Source organism: Leuresthes tenuis, unplaced genomic scaffold (assembly GCF_036924035.1).
Source record: "Leuresthes tenuis unplaced genomic scaffold, fLeuTen1.0.hap1 SCAF_1, whole genome shotgun sequence".
Classification (NCBI taxonomy): domain Eukaryota; kingdom Metazoa; phylum Chordata; class Actinopteri; order Atheriniformes; family Atherinopsidae; genus Leuresthes; species Leuresthes tenuis.
In genome coordinates, this window is record NW_027325355.1 from 11,524,489 (window position 1) to 11,539,234 (window position 14,746).

The 14,746-nt window shown below is 46.3% G+C and overlaps 15 non-coding genes and 23 pseudogenes across 15 annotated transcripts; all 38 read right to left on the bottom strand.

Annotated features, from left to right (window-relative positions):
- Positions 1–267: 267 nt before the first annotated feature.
- LOC140289246 (5S ribosomal RNA) lies at positions 268–386 on the bottom strand (annotated as a pseudogene).
- Positions 387–655: 269 nt separating this feature from the next.
- On the bottom strand, positions 656–774 carry LOC140298331 (5S ribosomal RNA). Its single transcript, XR_011913989.1, has one exon. It is a non-coding gene; the product is annotated as a 5S ribosomal RNA (ribosomal RNA).
- Positions 775–1,043: 269 nt separating this feature from the next.
- LOC140300430 (5S ribosomal RNA) lies at positions 1,044–1,162 on the bottom strand (annotated as a pseudogene).
- Positions 1,163–1,431: 269 nt separating this feature from the next.
- LOC140272852 (5S ribosomal RNA) lies at positions 1,432–1,550 on the bottom strand (annotated as a pseudogene).
- Positions 1,551–1,819: 269 nt separating this feature from the next.
- On the bottom strand, positions 1,820–1,938 carry LOC140289710 (5S ribosomal RNA). Its single transcript, XR_011912281.1, has one exon. It is a non-coding gene; the product is annotated as a 5S ribosomal RNA (ribosomal RNA).
- A 269-nt stretch (positions 1,939–2,207) lies between these two features.
- Positions 2,208–2,326, bottom strand: LOC140268924 (5S ribosomal RNA; annotated as a pseudogene).
- A 269-nt stretch (positions 2,327–2,595) lies between these two features.
- On the bottom strand, positions 2,596–2,714 carry LOC140288994 (5S ribosomal RNA; annotated as a pseudogene).
- Positions 2,715–2,983: 269 nt separating this feature from the next.
- On the bottom strand, positions 2,984–3,102 carry LOC140297573 (5S ribosomal RNA). Its single transcript, XR_011913296.1, has one exon. It is a non-coding gene; the product is annotated as a 5S ribosomal RNA (ribosomal RNA).
- Positions 3,103–3,371: 269 nt separating this feature from the next.
- On the bottom strand, positions 3,372–3,490 carry LOC140301920 (5S ribosomal RNA; annotated as a pseudogene).
- A 269-nt stretch (positions 3,491–3,759) lies between these two features.
- LOC140298403 (5S ribosomal RNA) lies at positions 3,760–3,878 on the bottom strand. Its single transcript, XR_011914053.1, has one exon. It is a non-coding gene; the product is annotated as a 5S ribosomal RNA (ribosomal RNA).
- A 269-nt stretch (positions 3,879–4,147) lies between these two features.
- LOC140292142 (5S ribosomal RNA) lies at positions 4,148–4,266 on the bottom strand. The gene has a single exon (XR_011912519.1). It is a non-coding gene; the product is annotated as a 5S ribosomal RNA (ribosomal RNA).
- A 269-nt stretch (positions 4,267–4,535) lies between these two features.
- Positions 4,536–4,654, bottom strand: LOC140297968 (5S ribosomal RNA). The gene has a single exon (XR_011913657.1). It is a non-coding gene; the product is annotated as a 5S ribosomal RNA (ribosomal RNA).
- A 269-nt stretch (positions 4,655–4,923) lies between these two features.
- LOC140298347 (5S ribosomal RNA) lies at positions 4,924–5,042 on the bottom strand. Its single transcript, XR_011914003.1, has one exon. It is a non-coding gene; the product is annotated as a 5S ribosomal RNA (ribosomal RNA).
- Positions 5,043–5,311: 269 nt separating this feature from the next.
- On the bottom strand, positions 5,312–5,430 carry LOC140298668 (5S ribosomal RNA). Its single transcript, XR_011914292.1, has one exon. It is a non-coding gene; the product is annotated as a 5S ribosomal RNA (ribosomal RNA).
- Positions 5,431–5,699: 269 nt separating this feature from the next.
- Positions 5,700–5,818, bottom strand: LOC140293115 (5S ribosomal RNA; annotated as a pseudogene).
- Positions 5,819–6,087: 269 nt separating this feature from the next.
- Positions 6,088–6,206, bottom strand: LOC140297846 (5S ribosomal RNA). The gene has a single exon (XR_011913546.1). It is a non-coding gene; the product is annotated as a 5S ribosomal RNA (ribosomal RNA).
- Positions 6,207–6,475: 269 nt separating this feature from the next.
- On the bottom strand, positions 6,476–6,594 carry LOC140298271 (5S ribosomal RNA). Its single transcript, XR_011913933.1, has one exon. It is a non-coding gene; the product is annotated as a 5S ribosomal RNA (ribosomal RNA).
- A 269-nt stretch (positions 6,595–6,863) lies between these two features.
- On the bottom strand, positions 6,864–6,982 carry LOC140285348 (5S ribosomal RNA; annotated as a pseudogene).
- Positions 6,983–7,251: 269 nt separating this feature from the next.
- Positions 7,252–7,370, bottom strand: LOC140289592 (5S ribosomal RNA; annotated as a pseudogene).
- Positions 7,371–7,639: 269 nt separating this feature from the next.
- LOC140299348 (5S ribosomal RNA) lies at positions 7,640–7,758 on the bottom strand (annotated as a pseudogene).
- Positions 7,759–8,027: 269 nt separating this feature from the next.
- LOC140295902 (5S ribosomal RNA) lies at positions 8,028–8,146 on the bottom strand. The gene has a single exon (XR_011912913.1). It is a non-coding gene; the product is annotated as a 5S ribosomal RNA (ribosomal RNA).
- Positions 8,147–8,415: 269 nt separating this feature from the next.
- On the bottom strand, positions 8,416–8,534 carry LOC140297629 (5S ribosomal RNA). The gene has a single exon (XR_011913347.1). It is a non-coding gene; the product is annotated as a 5S ribosomal RNA (ribosomal RNA).
- A 269-nt stretch (positions 8,535–8,803) lies between these two features.
- LOC140269870 (5S ribosomal RNA) lies at positions 8,804–8,922 on the bottom strand (annotated as a pseudogene).
- Positions 8,923–9,191: 269 nt separating this feature from the next.
- LOC140290971 (5S ribosomal RNA) lies at positions 9,192–9,310 on the bottom strand (annotated as a pseudogene).
- Positions 9,311–9,579: 269 nt separating this feature from the next.
- On the bottom strand, positions 9,580–9,698 carry LOC140297630 (5S ribosomal RNA). Its single transcript, XR_011913348.1, has one exon. It is a non-coding gene; the product is annotated as a 5S ribosomal RNA (ribosomal RNA).
- Positions 9,699–9,967: 269 nt separating this feature from the next.
- On the bottom strand, positions 9,968–10,086 carry LOC140300002 (5S ribosomal RNA). Its single transcript, XR_011914788.1, has one exon. It is a non-coding gene; the product is annotated as a 5S ribosomal RNA (ribosomal RNA).
- A 269-nt stretch (positions 10,087–10,355) lies between these two features.
- On the bottom strand, positions 10,356–10,474 carry LOC140294819 (5S ribosomal RNA; annotated as a pseudogene).
- A 269-nt stretch (positions 10,475–10,743) lies between these two features.
- LOC140278467 (5S ribosomal RNA) lies at positions 10,744–10,862 on the bottom strand (annotated as a pseudogene).
- Positions 10,863–11,131: 269 nt separating this feature from the next.
- Positions 11,132–11,250, bottom strand: LOC140316964 (5S ribosomal RNA; annotated as a pseudogene).
- A 269-nt stretch (positions 11,251–11,519) lies between these two features.
- On the bottom strand, positions 11,520–11,638 carry LOC140290970 (5S ribosomal RNA; annotated as a pseudogene).
- A 266-nt stretch (positions 11,639–11,904) lies between these two features.
- LOC140289160 (5S ribosomal RNA) lies at positions 11,905–12,023 on the bottom strand. The gene has a single exon (XR_011912229.1). It is a non-coding gene; the product is annotated as a 5S ribosomal RNA (ribosomal RNA).
- Positions 12,024–12,292: 269 nt separating this feature from the next.
- On the bottom strand, positions 12,293–12,409 carry LOC140295446 (5S ribosomal RNA; annotated as a pseudogene).
- Positions 12,410–12,678: 269 nt separating this feature from the next.
- On the bottom strand, positions 12,679–12,797 carry LOC140296373 (5S ribosomal RNA; annotated as a pseudogene).
- Positions 12,798–13,066: 269 nt separating this feature from the next.
- On the bottom strand, positions 13,067–13,185 carry LOC140296424 (5S ribosomal RNA; annotated as a pseudogene).
- A 269-nt stretch (positions 13,186–13,454) lies between these two features.
- LOC140292056 (5S ribosomal RNA) lies at positions 13,455–13,573 on the bottom strand (annotated as a pseudogene).
- A 269-nt stretch (positions 13,574–13,842) lies between these two features.
- LOC140291597 (5S ribosomal RNA) lies at positions 13,843–13,951 on the bottom strand (annotated as a pseudogene).
- A 269-nt stretch (positions 13,952–14,220) lies between these two features.
- LOC140317457 (5S ribosomal RNA) lies at positions 14,221–14,339 on the bottom strand (annotated as a pseudogene).
- Positions 14,340–14,608: 269 nt separating this feature from the next.
- Positions 14,609–14,728, bottom strand: LOC140295091 (5S ribosomal RNA; annotated as a pseudogene).
- Positions 14,729–14,746: the final 18 nt, after the last annotated feature.

A 14,746-nucleotide genomic window follows, 5' to 3' on the forward strand; every position in this document is an offset into this window, starting at 1 on the left:
CAATGTCTATCACAAATGTGCATTATATAGGTACTGGAATCATACGGTTACTCTATGTAACCAGATAATTGCCGAGAAAGGCTGATATGTAGTGGGCATATCTTCATCCCTGATGTGATTATTATCTGTAGTTGAAACTGAGACTCTCAGATCACTTCGTGTCTGCCAACAAAGCAGCAGCAGCTGAAGATGACCAACTTCCTCATGTGTCACAGGGTGATCAGACGTTGCAACAAAAGACATGCAGGTGGTAGAGAGAAGAGAAAAAGCTTACAGCACCTGGTATTCCTAAGCGGTCTCCAATCCAAGTACTAACGAGGCCCAACCCTGCTTGGCTTCCTAGATCAGATGAGGTCGGGTATGTTCAGGGTGGTGTGGCCGTAAGCAACAATGTCTGTCACAAATGTGCATTATATAGGTACTGGAATCATACACTTCCTCAATGTAACCAGATATTTGCCGAGAAAGGCTAACTTGTAGTGGGCACATCTTCATTCCTGATGTGATTATTACCTGCAGTTGAAACTGAGACTCTCAGATCACTTCGTGTCTGCCAACAAAGCAGCAGCAGCTGAAGATGACCAACTTCCTCATGTGTCACAGGGTGATCAGACGTTGCAACAAAAGACATGCAGGTGGTAGAGAGAAGAGAAAAAGCTTACAGCACCTGGTATTCCCAAGCGGTCTCCCATCCAAGTACTAACCAGGCCCAACCCTGCTTGGCTTCCGAGATCAGACGAGGTCGGGCATGTTCAGGGTGGTGTGGCCGTAAGCAACAATGTCTGTAACAAATGTGCATTATATAGGTACTGGAATCATACAGTTCCTCTATGTAACCAGATAATGGCCAAGAAAGGCTGATATGTAGTGGGCATATCTTCATCCTTGATGTGATTACTATCTGTAGTTGAAACTGAGAATCTCAGATCACTTCGTGTCTGCCAACAAAGCAGCAGCAGCTGAAGATGACCAACTTCCTCATGTGTCACAGGGTGATCAGACGTTGCAACAAAAGACATGCAGGTGGTAGAGAGAAGAGAAAAAGCTTACAGCACCTGGTATTCCTAAACAGTCTCCCATCCAAGTACTAACCAGGCCCAACCCTGCTTGGCTTCTGAGATCAGACGAGGTCGGGCATATTCAGGGTGGTGTGGCCGTAAGCAACAATATCTGTGAACAATGTGCATTATATAGGTACTGGAATCATACGGTTACTCTATGTAACCAGATAATTGCAGAGAAAGGCTGATATGTAGTGGGCACATCTTCTTCCCTGACGTGATTATTATCTGCAGTTGAAATTTATAATCTCAGATTACTTCGTGTCTTCCAACAAAGCAGCAGCAGCTGAAGATGACCAACTTCCTCATGTGTCACAGGGTGATCAGACGTTGCAACAAAATACATGCATGTGGTAGAGAGAAGAGAAAAAGCTTACAGCTCCTTGTATTCCCAAGAAGTCTCCCATCCAAGTACTAACCAGGCCCAACCCTGCTTGGCTTCCGAGATCAGACGAGGTCGTGCATGTTCAGGGTGGTTTGGCCGTAAGCGACAATGTCTGTGACAAATGTGCATTATATAGGTACTGGAATCATACAGTTCCTCTATGTAACCAGATAATTGCCAAGAAAGGCTGATATGTAGTGGGCATATCTTCATCCTTGATGTGATTATTACCTGCAGTTGAAACTGAGACTCTCAGATCTCTTCGTGTCTGCCAAAAAAGCAGCAGCAGCTGAAGATGACCAACTTCCTCATGCGTCACAGGGTGATCAGACGTTGCAACAAAAGACATGCAGGTGGCAGAGAGAAGAGAAAAAGCTTACAGCACCTGGTATTCCCAAGCGGTCTCCCATCCATGTACTAACCAGGCCCAACCCTGCTTGGCTTCCGAGATCAGACGAGGTCGGGCATGTTCAGGGTGGTGTGGCCGTAAGCAACAATGTCTGTGACAAATGTGCATTATATCGGTACTGGAATCATACAGTTCCTCTATGTAACCAGATAATTGCCGAGAAAGGCTAACTTGTAGTGGGCACATCTTCTTCCCTGACGTGATTATTATCTTTAGTTGAAACTGAGACTCTCAGATCACTCCGTGTCTGCCAACAAAGCAGCAGCAGCTGAAGATGAACTACTTCCTCATGTGTCACAGGGTGATCAGACGTTGCAACAAAAGACATGCAGGTGGTAGAGAGAAGAGGAAAAGCTTACAGCACCTGGTATTCCCAAGTAGTCTCCCATCCAAGTACTAAACAGGCCCAACCCTGCTTGGCTTCTGAGATCAGACGAGGTTGGGCATGTTCAGGGTGGTGTGGCCGTAAGCAACAATATCTGTGAACAATGTGCATTATATAGGTACTGGAATCATACGGTTCCTCTATGTAACCAGATAATTGCCGAGAAAGGCTAACTTGTAGTGGGCACATCTTCATCCCTGATGTGATTATTATCTGCAGTTGAAACTGAGACTCTCAGATCACTTCGTGTCTGCCAACAAAGCAGCAGCAGCTGAAGATGACCAACTTCCTCGTGTGTCACAGGGTGATCAGACGTTGCAACAAAAGACATGCAGGTGGTAGAGAGAAGAGAAAAAGCTTACAGCACTTGGTATTCCCAAGAAGTCTCCCATCCAAGTACTAACCAGGCCCAACCCTGCTTGGCTTCCGAGATCAGACGAGGTAGGGTATATTCAGTGTGATGTGGCCGTAAGCAACAATATGTGTGAACAATGTGCATTATATAGGTACTGGAATCATACGGTTATACTATGTAACCAGATAATTGCCGAGAAAGGCTTATATGTAGTGGGCACATCTTCATCCCTGATGTGATTATTACCTGCAGTTGAAACTGAGACTCTCAGATCACTTCGTGTCTGCCAACAAAGCAGCAGCAGCTGAAGATGACCAACTTCCTCATGTGTCACAGGGTGATCAGACGTTGCAACAAAAGACATGCATGTGGTAGAGAGAAGAGAAAAAGCTTACAGCACCTGGTATTCCCAACCGGTCTCCCATCCAGGTACTAACCAGGCCCAACCCTGCTTGGCTTCCAAGATCAGACGAGGTTGGGTATATTCAGGGTGGCGTGGCCGTAAGCAACAATGTCTGTTACAAATGTGCATTATATAGGTACTGGAATCATACAGTTCCTCTATGTAACCAGATAATTGCCGAGAAAGGCTGATGCGTAGTGGGCACATCTTCTTCCCTGTCGTGATTATTCTCTCCAGCTGAAACTGAGACTCTCAGATCACTTAGTGTCTGCCAACAAAGCAGCAGCAGCTAAAGATGACCAACTTCCTCATGTGTCACAGGGTCATCAGACGTTGCAACAAAAGACATGCAGGTGCTAGAGAGAAGAGAAAAAGCTTACAGCACCTGGTATTCCCAAGTAGTCTCCCATCCAAGTAGTAACCAGGTCCAACCCTGCTTGGCTTCCGAGATCAGACGAGGTCAGGCATGTTCAGGGTGGTTTGGCCGTAAGCGACAATGTCAGTGACAAATGTGCATTATATAGGTACTGGAATCATACTGTTCCTCGATGTAACCAGATAATTACCGAGAAAGGCTAACTTGTAGTGGGCACATCTTCATCCCTGATGTGATTATTATCTGTAGTTGAAACTGAGACTCTCAGATCACTTCGTGTCTGCCAACAAAGCAGCAGCAGCTGAAGATGACCAACTTCCTCATGTGTCACAGGGTGATCAGACGTTGCAACAAAAGACATGCAGGTGGTAGAGAGAAGAGAAAAAGCTTACAGCACCTGGTATTCCCAAGCGGTCTCCCATCCAAATACTAACCAGGCCCAACCCTGCTTGGCTTCCGAGATCAGACGAGGTCGTGCATGTTCAGGGTGGTTTGGCCGTAAGCGACAATGTCTGTGAACAATGTGCATTATATAGGTACTGGAATCATACGGTTACTCTATGTAACCAGATAATTGCAGAGAAAGGCTGATATGTAGTGGGCACATCCTCATCCCTGATGTGATTATTACCTGCAGTTGAAACTGAGACTCTCAGATCACTTCGTGTCTGCCAACAAAGCAGCAGCAGTTGAATATGACCAACTTCCTCATGTGTCACAGGGTGATCAGACGTTGCAACAAAAGACATGCAGGTGGTAGAGAGAACAGAAAAAGCTTACAGCACCTGGTATTCCCAAGCGGTCTCCCATCCAAGTACTAACCAGGCCCAACCCTGCTTGGCTTCCGAGATCAGACGAGGTCGTGCATGTTCAGGGTGGTTTGGCCGTAAGCGACAATGTCTGTGACAAATGTGCATTATATAGGTACTGGAATCATACAGTTCCTCTATGTAACCAGATAATTGCCAAGAAAGGCTGATATGTAGTGGGCATATCTTCATCCTTGATGTGATTATTACCTGCAGTTGAAACTGAGACTCTCAGATCTCTTCGTGTCTGCCAACAAAGCAGCAGCAGCTGAAGATGACCAACTTCCTCATGTGTCACAGGGTGATCAGACGTTGCAACAAAAGACATGCAGGTGGCAGAGAGAAGAGAAAAAGCTTACAGCACCTGGTATTCCCATGCCGTCTCCCATCCAAGTACTAACCAGGCCCGACCCTGCTTGGCTTCCGAGATCAGACGAGGTCGGGCATGTTCAGGGTGGTGTGGCCGTAAGCAACAATGTCTGTGACAAATGTGCATTATATCGGTACTGGAATCATACAGTTCCTCTATGTAACCAGATAATTGCCGAGAAAGGCTAACTTGTAGTGGGCACATCTTCATCCCTGATGTGATTATTATCTGCAGTTGAAACTGAGACTCTCAGATCACTTCGTGTCTGCCAACAAAGCAGCAGCAGCTGAAGATGACCAACTTCCTCGTGTGTCACAGGGTGATCAGACGTTGCAACAAAAGACCTGCAGGTGGTAGAGAGAAGAGAAAAAGCTTACAGCACTTGGTATTCCCAAGCAGTCTCCCATCCAAGTACTAACCAGGCCCAACCCTGCTTGGCTTCCGAGATCAGACGAGGTCGGGCATGTTCAGGGTGGTGTGGCCGTAAGCAACGATGTCAGTGACAAATGTGCATTATATAGGTACTGGAATCATACAGTTCCTCTATGTAACCAGATAATTGCCGAGAAAGGCTGACTTTTAGTGGGCACATCTTCTTCCCTGACGTGATTATTATCTGCAGTTGAAACTGAGACTCTCAGATCACTTCGTGTCTGCCAACAAAGCAGCAGCAGCTGAAGATGACCAACTTCCTCATGTGTCACAGGGTGATCAGACGTTGCAACAAAAGACATGCAGGTGGTAGAGAGAAGAGAAAAAGCTTACAGCACCTGGTATTCCCAAGCAGTCTCCCATCCAAGTACTAACCAGGCCCAACCCTGCTTGGCTTCCGGGATCAGACGAGGTCGGGCATGTTCAGGGTGGTGTGGCCGTAAGCAACAATATCTGTGAACAATGTGCATTATATAGGTACTTGAATCATACGGTTCTTCTATGTAACCAGATAATTGCCGAGAAAGGCTGATAAGTAGTGGGCACATCTTCTTCCCTGTCGTTATTATTCTCTCCAGCGGAAACTGAGACTCTCAGATCACTTCGTGTCTGCCAACAAAGCAGCAGCAGCTGAAGATGACAGACTTCCTCATGTGTCACAGGGTGATCAGACGTTGCAACAAAAGACATGCAGGTGGTAGAGAGAAGAGAAAAATTTTACAGCACCTGGTATTCCCAAGCGGTCTCCCATACAACTACTAACCAGGTCCAACCCTGCTTAGCTTCTTAGATCAGATGAGGTCGGGCATGTTCAGGGTGGTGTGGCCGTAAGCAACGATGTCAGTGACAAATGTGCATTATATAGGTACTGGAATCATACAGTTCCTCTATGTAACCAGATAATTGCCGAGAAAGGCTGACTTTTAGTGGGCACATCTTCTTCCCTGACGTGATTATTATCTGCAGTTGAAACTGAGACTCTCAGATCACTTCGTGTCTGCCAACAAAGCAGCAGCAGCTGAAGATGACCAACTTCCTCATGTGTCACAGGGTGATCAGACGTTGCAACAAAAGACATGCAGGTGGTAGAGAGAAGAGAAAAAGCTTACAGCACCTGGTATTCCCAAGTGGTCTCCCATCCAAGTACTAACAAGGCCCAACCCTGTTTGGCTTCCGAGATCAGACGAGGTCGGGCATATTCAGGGTGGTGTGGCCGTAAGCAACAATATCTGTGAACAATGTGCATTATATAGGTACTGGAATCATACGGTTACTCTTTGTAACCAAATAATTGCCGAGAAAGGCTGATATGTAGTGGGCACATCTTCATCCCTGATGTGATTATTACCTGCAGTTGAAACTGAGACTCTCAGATCACTTCGTGTTTGCCAACAAAGCAACAGCAGCTGAAGATGACCAACTTCCTCATGTGTCACAGGGTGATCAGACGTTGCAACAAAAGACATGCAGGTGGTAGAGAGAAGAGAAAAAGCTTACAGCTCCTTGGATTCCCAAGTGGTCTCCCATCCAAGTACTAACAAGGCCCAACCCTGTTTGGCTTCCGAGATCAGACGAGGTCGGGCATATTCAGGGTGGTGTGGCCGTAAGCAACAATATCTGTGAACAATGTGCATTATATAGGTACTGGAATCATACGGTTCCTCTATGTAACCAGATAATTGCCGAGAAAGGCTAACTTGTAGTGGGCACATCTTCATCCCTGATGAGATTATTATCTGTGGTTGAAACTGAGACTCTCAGATCACTTTGTGTCTGCCAACAAAGCAGCAGCAGCTGAAGATGACAAACTTCCTCATGTGTCACAGGGTGATCAGACGTTGCAACAAAAGACATGCAGGTGGTAGAGAGAAGAGAAAACGCTTAGAGTACCTGGTATTCCCAAGCGGTGTCCCATCCAAGTACTAACCAGGCCCAACCCTGCTTGGCTTCCGAAGTCAGACGAGGTCGGGCATATTCAGGGTGGTGTGGCCGTAAGCAACAATGTCTGTGACAAATGTGCATTATATCGGTACTGGAATCATACAGTTCCTCTATGTAACCAGATAATTGCCGAGAAAGGCTGATATGTAGTGGGCACATCTTCTTCCCTGACGTAATTATTATCTGCAGTTGAAACTGAGACTCTCAGATCACTTCGTGTCTGCCAACAAAGAAGCAGCAGCTGAAGATGACCAACTTCCTCATGTGTCACAGGGTGATCAGACGTTGCAACAAAAGACATGCATGTGGTAGAGAGAAGAGAAAAAGCTTACAGCACCTGGTATTCCCAAGCAGTCTCCCATCCAAGTACTAACCAGGACCAACCTTGCCTGGCTTCCGAGATCAGACGAGGTTGGGTATATTCAGGGTGGTGTGGCCGTAAGCAGCAATATCTGTGAACAATGTGCATTATATAGGTACTGGAATCATACAGTTCCTCTATGTAACCAGATAATTGCCGAGAAAGGCTGATGCGTATTGGGCAGATCTTCTTCCCTGTCGTGATTATTCTCTCCAGCGGAAACTGAGACTCTCAGATCACTTAGTGTCTGCCAACAAAGCAGCAGCAGCTGAAGATGACCAACTTCCTCATGTGTCACAGGGTGATCAGACGTTGCAACAATAGACATGCAGGTGGTAGAGAGAAGAGAAAAAGCTTACAGCACCTGGTATTCCTAAGCAGTCTCCCATCCAAGTACTAACTAGGCCCAACCCTGCTTGGCTTCCGAGATCAGACGAGGTCGGGCATATTCAGGGTGGTGTGGCCGTAAGCAACAATATCTGTGAACATTGTGCATTATATAGGTACTGGAATCATATGGTTACTCTATGTAACCAGATAATTGCAGAGAAAGGCTGATATGTAGTGGGCACATCTTAATCCCTGATGTGATTATTACCTGCAGTTGAAACTGAGACTCTCAGATCACTTCGTGTCTGCCAACAAAGCAGCAGCAGCTGAAGATGACCAACTTCCTCATGTGTCACAGGGTGATCAGACATTGCAACAAAAGACATGCAGGTGGTAGAGAGAAGAGATAAAGCTTACAGGACCTGGTATTCCCAAGCGGTCTCCCATCCAAGTACTAACCAGGCCCAACCCTGCTTGGCTTCCGAGATCAGACGAGGTCGGGCATATTCAGGGTGGTGTGGCTGTAAGCAACAATCTCTGTCACAAATGTGCATTATATAGGTACTGGAATCATACGGTTACTCTATGTAACCAGATAATTGCAGAGAAAGGCTGATATGTAGTGGGCACATCTTAATCCCTGATGTGATTATTACCTGCAGTTGAAACTGAGACTCTCAGATCACTTCGTGTCTGCCAACAAAGCAGCAGCAGCTGAATATGACCAACTTCCTCATGTGCCACAGGGTGATCAGACGTTGCAACAAAAGACATGCAGGTGGTAGAGAGAAGAGAAAAAGCTTACAGCACCTGGTATTCCCAAGCGGTCTCCCATCCAAGTACTAACCAGGCCCAACCCTGCTTGGCATCCGAGATCAGACGAGGTCGGGCATATTCAGGGTAGTGTGGCTGTAAGCAACAATGTCTGTCACAAATATGCATTATATAGCTACTGGAATCATACGGTTACTCTATGTAACCAGATAATTGCCGAGAAAGGCTGATATGTAGTGGGCACATCTTCATCCCTGATGTGATTATTACCTGCAGTTGAAACTGAGACTCTCAGATCACTTCGTGTCTGCCAACAAAGCAGCAGCAGCTGAAGATGACCAACTTCCTCATGTGTCACAGGGTGATCAGACGTTGCAACAATAGACATGCAGGTGGTAGAGAGAAGAGAAAAAGCTTACAGCACCTGGTATTCCTAAGCAGTCTCCCATCCAAGTACTAACCAGGCCCAACCCTGCTTGGCTTCCGAGATCAGACGAGGTCGGGCATATTCAGGGTGGTGTGGACTTAAGCAACAAAATCTGTGAACAATGTGCATTATATAGGTACTGGAATCATATGGTTACTCTATGTAACCAGATAATTGCAGAGAAAGACTGATATGTAGTGGGCACATCTTAATCCCTGATGTGATTATTACCTGCAGTTGAAACTGAGACTCTCAGATCACTTCGTGTCTGCCAACAAAGCAGCAGCAGCTGAAGATGACCAACTTCCTCATGTGTCACAGGGTGATCAGACGTTGCAACAAAAGACATGCATGTGGTAGAGAGAAGAGAAAAAGCTTATAGCTCCTGGTATTCCCAAGCAGTCTCCCATGCAAGTACTAACCAGGCCCAACCCTGTTTGGCTTCCGAGATCAGACGAGGTTGGGCATGTTCAGGGTGGTGTGGCCGTAAGCAACAATATCTGTGAACAATGTGCATTATATAGGTACTGGAATCATACGGTTCCTCTATGTAACCAGATAATTGCCGAGAAAGGCTGATATATAGTGGGCACATCTTCATCCCTGATGTGATTATTACCTGCAGTTGAAACTGAGACTCTCAGATCACTTCGTGTCTGCCAACAAAGCAGCAGCAGCTGAAGATGACCAACTTCCTCATGTGTCACAGGGTGATCAGACGTTGCAACAAAAGACATGCATGTGGTAGAGAGAAGAGAAAAAGCTTACAGCACCTGGTATTCCCAAGCGGTCTCCCATCCAAGTACTAACCAGGCCCAACCCTGCTTGGCATCCGAGATCAGACGAGGTCGGGCATATTCAGGGTAGTGTGGCTGTAAGCAACAATGTCTGTCACAAATATGCATTATATAGCTACTGGAATCATACGGTTACTCTATGTAACCAGATAATTGCCGAGAAAGGCTGATATGTAGTGGGCACATCTTCATCCCTGATGTGATTATTATCTGTAGTTGAAACTGAGACTCTCAGATCACTTCGTGTCTGCCAACAAAGCAGCAGCAGCTGAAGATGACTAACTTCCTTATGTGTCACAGGGTGATCAGACGTTGCAACAAAAGACATGCATGTGGTAGAGAGAAGAGAAAAAGCTTACAGCACCTGGTATTCCCAAGCGGTCTCCCATCCAAGTACTAACCAGGCCCGACCCTGCTTGGCTTCCGAGATCAGACGAGGTCGGGCATGTTCAGGGTGGTGTGGCCGTAAGCAACAACGTCTGTGACAAATGTGCATTATATCGGTACTGGAATCATACAGTTCCTGTATGTAACCAGATAATTGCCGAGAAATGCTAACTTGTAGTGGGCACATCTTCTTCCCTGACGTGATTATTATCTGCAGTTGAAACTTATAATCTCAGATTACTTCGTGTCTTCCAACAAAGCAGCAGCAGCTGAAGATGACCAACTTCCTCATGTGTCACAGGGTGATCAGACGTTGCAACAAAAGACATGCATGTGGTAGAGAGAAGAGAAAAAGCTTATAGCTCCTGGTATTCCCAAGCAGTCTCCCATGCAAGTACTAACCAGGCTCAACCCTGTTTGGCTTCCGAGATCAGACGAGGTTGGGCATGTTCAGGGTGGTGTGGCCGTAAGCAACAATATCTGTGAACAATGTGCATTATATAGGTACTGGAATCATACGGTTCCTCTATGTAACCAGATAATTGCCGAGAAAGGCTGATATATAGTGGGCACATCTTCATCCCTGATGTGATTATTACCTGCAGTTGAAACTGAGACTCTCAGATCACTTCGTGTCTGCCAACAAAGCAGCAGCAGCTGAAGATGACCAACTTCCTCATGTGTCACAGGGTGATCAGACGTTGCAACAAAAGACATGCATGTGGTAGAGAGAAGAGAAAAAGCTTACAGCACCTGGTATTCCCAAGCGGTCTCCCATCCAAGTAATAACAAGGCCCAACCTTGCTTGGCTTCCGAGATCAGACGAGGTCGGTTATATTCAGGGTGGTGTGGCTGTAAGCAACAATGTCTGTCACAAATGTGCATTATATAGGTACTGGAATCATACGGTTACACTATGTAACCAGATAATTGCCGAGAAAGGCTGATATATAGTGGGCACATCTTCATCCCTGATGTGATTATTACCTGCAGTTGAAACTGAGACTCTCAGATCACTTCGTGTCTGCCAACAAAGCAGCAGCAGCTGAAGATGACCAACTTCCTCATGTGTCACCGGGTGATCAGACGTTGCAACAAAAGACATGCATGTGGTAGAGAGAAGAGAAAAAGCTTACAGCACCTGGTATTCCCAAGCGGTCTCCCATCCAAGTACTAACCACGCCCAACACTGCTTGGCTTCCGAGATCAGACTAGGTCGGGCATATTCAGGGTGGTGTGGCTGTAAGCAACAATGTCTGTAACAAATGTGCATTATATAGGTACTGGAATCATACAGTTCCTCTATGTAACCAGATAATTGCCGAGAAAGGCTGATGCGTATTGGGCACATCTTCTTCCCTGTCGTGATTATTCTCTCCAGCGGAAACTGAGACTCTCAGATCACTTCGTGTCTGCCAACAAAGCAGCAGCAGCTGAAGATGACCAACTTCCTCATGTGTCACAGGGTGATCAGACGTTGCAACAAAAGACATGCAGGTGGTAGAGAGAAGAGAAAAAGCATAAAGCCCCTGGTATTCCCAAGCTGTCTCCCATCCAAGTACTATCCAGGTCCAACCCTGCTTGGCTTCCGAGATCAGACGAGGTCGGGTATTTTCAGGGTGGTGTGGCCGTAAGCAACAATGTCTTTGACAAATGTGCATTATATAGGTACTGGAATCATACGGTTACTCTTTGTAACCAGATAATTGCCGAGAAAGGCTGATATGTAGTGGGCACATCTTCATCCCTGATGTGATTATTACCTGCAGTTGAAACTGAGACTCTTAGATCACTTCGTGTCTGCCAACAAAGCAGCAGCTGAAGATGACCAACTTCCTCATGTGTCACAGGGTGATCAGACGTTGCAACAAAAGACATGCAGGTTGTAGAGAGAAGAGAAAAAGCTTACAGCACCTGGTATTCCCAAGCGGTCTCCCATCCAAGTACTAACCAGGCCCAACCCTGCTTGGCTTCCGAGATCAGACGAGGTCGGGTATATTCAGGGTGGTGTGGCCGTAAGCAGCAATATCTGTGAACAATGTGCATTATATAGGTACTGGAATCATACGGTTACTCTATGTAACCAGATAATTGCCGAGAAAGGCTGATATGTAGTGGGCACATCTTCATCCCTGATGTGATTATTACCTGCAGTTGAAACTGAGACTCTCAGATCACTTCGTGTCTGCCAACAAAGCAGCAGCAGCTGAAGATGACCAACTTCCTCATGTGTCACAGGGTGATCAGACGTTGCAACAAAAGACATGCAGGTGGTAGAGAGAAGAGAAAAAGCTTACAGCACCTGGTATTCGCAAGCAGTCCCATCCAAGTACTAACCAGGCCCAAACCTGCTTGGCTTCCTAGATCAGACGAGGTCAGGCATATTCAGGGTGGTGTGGCCGTAAGCAACAATGTCTGTCACAAATGTGCATTATATAGGTACTGGAATCATACGGTTACTCTATGTAACCAGATAATTGCCGAGAAAGGCTGATATGTAGTGGGCACATCTTCATCCCTGATGTGATTATTACCAGCAGTTGAAACTGAGACTCTCAGATCACTTCGTGTCTGCCAACAAAGCAGCAGCAGCTGAAGATGACCAATTTCCTCATGTGTCACAGGGTGATCAGACGTTGCAACAAAAGACATGCATGTGGTAGAGAGAAGAGAAAAAGCTTACAGCACCTGGTATTCCCAAGCGGTCTCCCATACAAGTACTAACCAGGCCCAACGCTGCTTGGCTTCCAAGATGAGACGAGGTCGTTCATATTCAGGGTGGTGTGGCCGTAAGCAACAATATCTGTCACAAATGTGCATTATATAGGTACTAGAATATTACAGTTTCTTGATGTAACCAGATAATTGCCGAGAAAGGCTAAATTGTAGTGGGCACATCATCATCCCTGATGTGATTATTATCTGTAGTTGAAACTGAGACTCTCAGATCACTTCGTGTCTGCCAACAAAGCAGCAGCAGCTGAAGATGACCAACTTCCTCATGTGTCACAGGGTGATCAGACGTTGCAACAAAAGACATGCAGGTGGTAGAGAGAAGAGAAAAATCTTACAGCACCTGGCATTCCCAAGCGGTCTCCCATCCAAGCACTAACCAGGCCCAATCCTGCTTGGCTTCCGGGATCAGACGAGGTGGGGTATATTCAGGGTGGTGTGGCAGTAAGCAACAATATCTGTGAACAATGTGCATTATATAGGTACTGGAATCATACGGTTACTCTATGTAACCAGATAATTGCCGAGAAAGGCTGATATGTAGTGGGCACATCTTCATCCCTGATGTGATTATTACCTGCAGTTGAAACTGAGACTCTCAGATCACTTCGTGTCTGCCAACAAAGCAGCAGCAGCTGAAGATGACCAACTTCCTCATGTGTCACAGGGTGATCAGACGTTGCAACAAAAGACATACAGGTGGTAGAGAGAAGAGAAAACGCTTACAGTACCTGGTATCCCCAAGCTGTCTCCCATCCAAGTACTAACCAGGCCCAGCCCTGCTTGGCTTCCGAGATCAGACTAGGTCGGGCATATTCAGGGTGGTGTGGCTGTAAGCAACAATGTCTGTCACAAATGTGCATTATATAGGTACTGGAATCATACAGTTCCTCTATGTAACCAGATAATTGCCGAGAAAGGCTGATATGTACTGGGCACATCTTCATCCCTGATGTGATTATTACCTGCAGTTGAAACTGAGACTCTCATATCACTTCGTGTCTGCCAACAAAGCAGCAGCTGCTGAAGATGACCAACTTCCTCATGTGTCACAGGGTGATCAGACGTTGCAACAAAAGACATGCAGGTGGTAGAGAGAAGAGAAAAAGCTTACAGCACCTGGTATTCCCAAGCGGTCTCCCATCCAAGTACTAACCAGGCCCAACCCTGCTTGGCTTCCAAAGTCAGGCATATTCAGGGTGGTGTGGCCGTAAGCAACAATGGCTGTCACAAATGTGCATTATATAGGTACTAGAATCATACAGTTCCTCTATGTAACCAGATAATTGCCGAGAAAGGCTGATGCGTATTGGGCACATCTTCTTCCCTGTCGTGATTATTCTCTCCAGTGGAAACTGAGACTCTCAGATCACTTCGTGTCTGCCAACATAGCAGCAGCAGCTGAAGATGACCAACTTACTCATGTGTCACAGGGTGATCAGACGTTGCAACAAAAAACATGCAGGGGGTAGTGAGAAGAGAAAAAGCTTACAGCACCTGGTATTCCCAAGCAGTCTCCCATACAAGTACTAACCAGGCCCAAACCTGCTTGGCTTCCGAGATCAGACGAGGTCGGGTATTTTCACGGTGGTGTGGCCGTAAGTAACAATATAGGTGAACAATGTGCATTATATAGGTACTGGAATCATACGGTTGCTCTATGTATCCAGATAATTGCCGAGAAAGGCTGATATGTAGTGGGCACATCTTCATCCCTGATGTGATTATTACCTGCAGTTGAAACTGAGACTCTCAGATCACTTCGTGTCTGCCAACAAAGCAGCAGCAGCTGAAGATGACCAACTTCCTCATGTGTCACAGGGTGATCAGACGTTGCAACAAAAGACATGCAGGTGGTAGAGAGAAGAGAAAAAGCTTACAGCACTTGGTATTCCCAAGCAGTCTCCCATCCAAGTACTAACCAGGCCCAACCCTGCTTGGCTTCCAGGTATCAGACAAGGTCTGGTATATTCAGGGTGGTGTGGCCGTAAGCAACAATATCTGTGAACAA